The sequence below is a fragment of the Capricornis sumatraensis genome, chromosome X (genome assembly GCF_032405125.1).
Source record: "Capricornis sumatraensis isolate serow.1 chromosome X, serow.2, whole genome shotgun sequence".
In the NCBI taxonomy this organism is placed as follows: domain Eukaryota; kingdom Metazoa; phylum Chordata; class Mammalia; order Artiodactyla; family Bovidae; genus Capricornis; species Capricornis sumatraensis.
The window spans coordinates 129,377,227-129,383,556 of record NC_091092.1 but is presented as its reverse complement, the minus strand read 5'-3'; the positions used below and the strand labels follow the sequence as shown (position 1 = coordinate 129,383,556).

Here is a 6,330-nt window from a genome sequence, read left to right as displayed (position 1 = left end):
ACCTCACTGGAATGTTTCTAACTTGACAAATTGATTCTAGAGTTTACACTGAAGAATAAGCAGGTGAGAATAGTGAACAGTGAACAAGAACATGTAAAAAAAGAGTTGTTTTTATTGTGTGCAAAAATTTTAAAAGAAAGACCTGTCTGACTTCTGCTTCTTGGCTGGGCAGCCCTCAGCCGGGGCTCCCACACAGTCAGGCCTCAGCAGCAGCTCTTCAGGGTGGGGCAGATCATACCACAAGGGAGGCCTCTCCACTCCCAGATTTGCTCTTACGAGGTAAGGAGTAGTTAAATAGTCAGCACAAGCCTTGAAGGGGGATAAAAGGAAAAGAATGTTCCTAAAGTTCAGCCTGTGCCCTGAGGAGCTTGTGAAACCATGATGTAAATGCCAACAGTCTCACCAACAGATCTTTAATCTCTCTCTCCCACCCCTAGACCACTCCCAGGACCTGGCCACCTTGTCCCAGCCCCTCTTCTAGCAGCATCTATTAGGTCACTTCCATGGCTGCCCACACTACTACTCATCTTTATCTCTGCTCATAATGCCCGTGCTCTCCCTCACCTCACTCTCTCTCTCTCTCTCACTCACACGTCCCACATGTGCCCCCACTCCCCTCTTTCTTGGTTCATCTGTCCCAATCAGTCCATTTGTTTCTCTTTCTCCCTTTCCTATCACTCATGATGCATTTGCATTCACAAACACACATTTGCCAAAATTCTTTACTTCAGGGTCCCCTTTCTGCAGAGAGTAGCTTGGGGTGGAGGGTCTGGAAGCTGAGAAAAGGGCCTCTACTGGGCATCTACCAGGCTGCAAGCTTAATGAGCTGGACTGTCTGGGCATGTGCAGGGAGGGCTGTGTGAGAGCAGAGGCCTCATCAGATCAATGGCACTCTCTCAGCTGCTGAGAACCATATGCATCCTTGGGTTGTGTGTGAGGGTGTTGGTACTGAGCTGCCTTGTCAAAGGATTTCAGTGACAGGAAAGGGTCTCTAAGAATCAACTCAGCAGAACTTTGAAACTGAAAATTCAGTACCACTCTGTCAGTGGAAGGCCAGGTCCGTGTCCAAAGGTCACACCACACCCTCATTTTCCCAGCACTAGAGGTAGAGATGGAACAGGAGACAAAGAGTTAAACTCTGTCCTATAGATGGTGTCTTAGTCCACTCAGGCTGATATAACAAAACACCAGAGACTGTGTGGCTTATAAACACAAATTTATTTCTCACAGTTGTGGAGGCTGAGAAGTCCAAGATCAAGGTACCGGCAGATTCAGTGTCTGTTGAGAGCCCACTTCCTAATTCACAAATGGCCATTTTCTCTCTATGTCTTCACAAGTTGGAAGAGGCAAGGGGGTTTTCTGCAGCCTCTTTTATAAAGGCACTAATCTCATTCATAAGGGCTTTGCTCTTCCCAAAGGCCCCACCTCCTAACACCATCACATTGAAGGTTATGGCTTCCATTATATGGTGGCAGGGTGGGGGGCAGGTGGCACTAGTAGTATTAAATAACTCGCCTGTCAGTGCAGGAGACATGAGACACGGGTTGGATCCCTGGGGTTGGGAAGATCCCCTGGAGGCGGGCGTGGCAACCCACTCCAGTATTCTTGCCTGCAGAATCCCCATGGACAGACAAGCCTAGCAGGCTACAGTCCATGGGGTCGCAGAGAGTCGGACATAACTGAAGTGACTTAGCATGCACGTGGACACAAAGACTGAGACCATAGCAGATAGGTACCCATTGTCTTCCTTTCTCCTTTTGAGACAAGGGGGCTTTTCCTTTGGGAGTGGTCTCTGGCTTCCAGCTTCCTGGTCTTTTTGAAACTGTACTCTGGCATTCTGGCTTCTCTTCAGGAAGTATCCCAGGCCCAGAGGCACAAAACCTTGTGGTTGCAGCTTGGACCTCCTCTGACCTCAGTGACTAGGACACTGGGAGTAAGACCCTGTGTTCACAGATGGACCCTATCCCTCTGAAGCTGCACTTATGAGAATGCCCCCATGGGTTCTGCCATGCTGCTTCCTCCCAGTCCCCAGTTCCTCCCTCTGCTACTTTTCTCCTTGTACCAGACTCTGTGACACAGCCTTGATGCTCTGGGTACCTTCCTGCCTCACCCACAGTCAAGGCAACAATAGTACTAAAAGTTTATCCAACAACAACTACTAGTTAACATATAAGCAGTGTACTTCCTGGGAAGAAAATGTCACTAGTTTGTTAAACAGGTCTTCTTGGTCTCACGGGATTCATCTTCCATTGTCCTGCATTCCCCCAAAGATAAATGGAACTTTTCAGAACTAAGAACTTTCTGAGCCCTTTGCTAGACCTTTCCTATTCCATCAAAGCTTCCCTATCATGTGTTCACAACATCAGGATCTTACACAGAGCCTTATCAACTAATTAATAAAGCAATGATTTTCTTTTTTAATTCTTTTTATTTATTTAATGAATTTATTTGGCTGTACCAGGTCTTACTTGTGGCATATGGGATCTCAGTACCCTGACCAGGGATCAAACCCAGGCACCCTGCATTGGGAGCATGGAGTCTTAGCCACTGGGTCACCAGGGAAGTCCCAAAGCAATGATTTTCAAGTTGATCTGTATGAACATTTGATCTGCGTTTTTTACCTATATATAAAATGCTTACACTATTTTAAAAGCCTACACATTCCAGTGAAAGTGAAAGTGAAGTCGCTCAGTCATGTCCGACTCTTTGCGACCCCATGGACAGTAGCCTACCAGGCTCTGTGGTCGTTACAAACAAAATGGCACCGTCATTAATATGCACAATTTTTTGGCTCTATCTCCTAAAGTATAGGAAATAAAAGCAAAAAATAAACAAATGGGACCTAATAAGACTTAAAAGCTCTTGTACAGCAAAGGAAACAAAATAAAAAATAAACAAAATAAAAAGACAACATACCGAATGGGAGAAAGTATTTGGTAACAATATGACTGATAAAGGGCCAATATCCAAAATATACAAAACAGCTCACACAAGTCAATATCAAAAAAATAAGTGACCCAATTAAAAAATGGACAGAAGTTCTGAATAGACATTTTTCCAAAGAAGACATAGCTGTACATGAAACATGTACATGAAAAGATCCATATCACTGTTAATCATCAGAGAAATGCAAATTAAAACCAAAATGAGATATCGCTTCACACCTGTTAGAATGTGTATCATCAAAAAGAACATGAATAACAAATGTTGGTGAGGATGTGGATAACCCTAACCCTCATGCACTGTTGGGGAGAACGTAAATTGGTACAGCCATTGTGGAAAACAGTATGGACACTTCTCAAAAAACTAAATCTGCCACATGACCCAGCAATTCCAACTCCTGAGTATATACCCTAGAGAAACAAAAACACTAACTCAAAAAGATCCATGCAGGATGGTATTTCAGAGACCTAGTCTGCTATCACCTCGGTCTGCTGGCTTTCCTGTTCCTGACCTCAACATTTCATCTCTCAGTTTATTGGCCTGTCATCAGCAAGCAGATTGAACTTGGACTCGATGGAAAGGAGGAACACTAAGAGATGTAGAGATGGGTTGGCAAGAAGGGATATCACTGTGAAGACTGAGAGACAAAAGGCACGAAAAACAAACCAGAAACCCAGACGGTATTTCATGCATGGGGTTTGTAAGGAAGGAGACAACTGTCGCTACTCACATGACCTCTCTTGACAGTCCATATGGTATAGTGTGCAAGTATTTTCAACGAGGGTACTGTATTTATGGAGACCACTGCAGATATGAACATAGCAAGCCACTGAAACAGGAAGAAGCAACTGCTACAGATCTAACTGAAAAGCCATCCCTTGCTGCTTCCTCGAGTCTCTCATCAGTTGGACCGACTGTTGAAATGAATATGGGCAAGGCTGAGTCAAGAAATTCAAACTTTGCAACTGTAGCAGCCAGTTCAGAAGACCGTGAATGCCATGAAGTTTGTTCCAGGGCAGCCCTACTGTGGCCAGATTACCCCTTCCTCCACTGAAGGACCCCTGCAGGGTTCAGTGACCAAGGAAGACTCGGAGAAGGAGCAAAGTACGGTGGACACTAAGAAGCAGTTCTGCCCCTGTGCCGCGGTGGGGGAGTGCTGCTATGAGGAGAACTGCATATATCTGCATGGAGACGCGTGTGACATGTGCAGGCTGCAGGTCCTTCATCCCGTGGATGCTGCCCAGAGGTCACAGCATAGAAAATCCTGCATTAAGGCCCATGAGAAGGACATGGAGCTCTCACTCACAGTGCAGTGCAGCAAGGACGTGGTGTATGGCATCTGCATGGAGGTAGTCTACGAGAAAGCCAACCCTAGCGAGCGCCACTTCGGGATCCTCTCCAACTGCAACCACACCTACTGTCTCAAGTGTATTTGCAACTGGAGGAGTGCTAAGCAATTTGAGAGCAAGATGATAAAGTCCTGCCTAGAATGCCAGATCACATCTAACTTTGTCATTCCAAGTGAGTACTGGGTGGAGGAGAAAAAGAGAGAAGCAGAAACTCATTCAGAAATACAAAAAGGCAATGAGCAACAAGGCCTGCAGGTATTTTGACGAAGGCCATGGGAGCTGCTCATTTGGAGGGAACTGTTTTTACAAGCGTGCGTACACTGATGGCCGTCGAGAGGGGCCACAGAGACAGAATGTGGGAACATCTAGCAGATACCAGGCCCAATGAAGGAACCACTTCTGGGAGCTCATCGAGGACCAAGAGAATGGCAACCTTCTTGATGATGAAGAGGAGGTTGTCACCTTTGAGCTAGGTGAGATGTTGCTTATGCTTTTGACTTCAGGTGGGGGCGACAACCTGACAGACTCTGAAGACGAGTGGGACTTGTTTCACGATGAGCTGTAAGATTTTTATGACTTGGATCTATAGCAGCTCGGCGGGGCACGTGAACTGGTCTGCCAAGCCTCAGACTGCAGCGGGCCTCCGGGGCAGTGGCCACGCCTGGGCTGCTCTCCTAGGCGGGCCTCTCAGCTCCAGGTGCTGTCATAATCATTTTTACCCAGGGCCTGTCTTCTCAACCCCCTACCTTTCCCCAAGAAGTATTTTGTTTTCTCTGTTTAAAAAAGTTACAAAAATAAATCTGAAGGTTAGTTTTTTTGTAACATGAATTTAACTGTCAGACAGTTAGTGTAGGTTTGTCGCTTCATGATTTCCACCAGATCCATACAGTTCGAGGGGAGCATTTCTGAATTTCCAGGACTCATTTTTGAGGACCCTGGGTTCAGAAGTAACAGCACTGGCTCCTGCTTTGGGGGTCTAGGAATCGGAGTGATAGGTGAAGGAACTGAACTGTAGCCTCCTTCTGCTCTAGACTTGGGAGGTGGGTACTTGGTTTCTGGTGAAATCTGCACATCTGTGTTTTCTGTCTGGTCCCTATCCTGTTATCCCCCGCCCTGTGCACTCGTCCTGTGGTTTTTGGTCTCTTGTTTCATTGCACACAAGTAATACTCCTGGGTAACCAGAACCAGGTGTGAATGTATTTGAGATTCTTACCGTGTTTAGCGTGATAGGAAAATTATGAAAGAACACATATAAAATATTGGAGTTGAAGAATATTTATTGAAGAAAATAATGCAGAGTTGGAAGCTGACTCAAGGCAGATGGACTTTGGATGTGTGAGTGCGTGACAAGCTTCCCATCCCTGCATAGACGCAGTGTTTGTAGCCTTAGTGAAAAAATTTAGTTTAGTGGTTTCAGCCTCCCCTGGCAAATAGATCTTAAAGGACAAAGCAGTTTATTGGTAGCTGTTAATAGAGCAATGCTAGCTCTGTCTGTATAAATAGAGAAATGGGCTTAGCCACAGAAGTGCAAACTATATGGTTATCACATGTATTAATACAACCTAGGGCTTGAGTCCACACTTGTGTTTAATGTTGTATGATCTCCTAGAATTCTCAGTCCAGGCACATTTTGACAAAACTTTGTCCTCATTTGAGGGGTTTCTTGTCAGGTTTTTGTGTTCCTTTTTTGTGGGTGTTTGCCTCATTCCATCCCCGAGTTTTGCAGCTAGACAGTGTGATTCAAAACTATGTTCTAAGGTGTTTCCTATAGTGGAGTCATTGGTTGGCACTATAGTAAGTCAGGCTTTTCCACTAAAAGGGGAAACAGAGAGTGGTAATTCACAAGATAAGCTAATGTTAAATTGTTAGAATAACTCCTTGATTGGAATTTTTACCTTTGTGTTTTGTTGTTCTCTTTCCTGAAAATAACTTGGAGGTGCCCCAGATGTGTCCATCTACTGCTCTGATGCCTCAGCTATCACTCATTCTTTTCACTTTAAGGAAAAAAAAAACAAAACCAGTAACTGTTGCAGAGGTC

The 6,330-nt window shown here is 45.1% G+C and overlaps 1 pseudogene; it reads left to right on the top strand.

Moving 5' to 3' along the window:
* Positions 1 to 3,627: 3,627 nt before the first annotated feature.
* On the top strand, positions 3,628 to 4,881 carry LOC138071424 (E3 ubiquitin-protein ligase makorin-1 pseudogene; annotated as a pseudogene).
* The last annotated feature ends 1,449 nt before the right edge of the window (positions 4,882 to 6,330 follow it).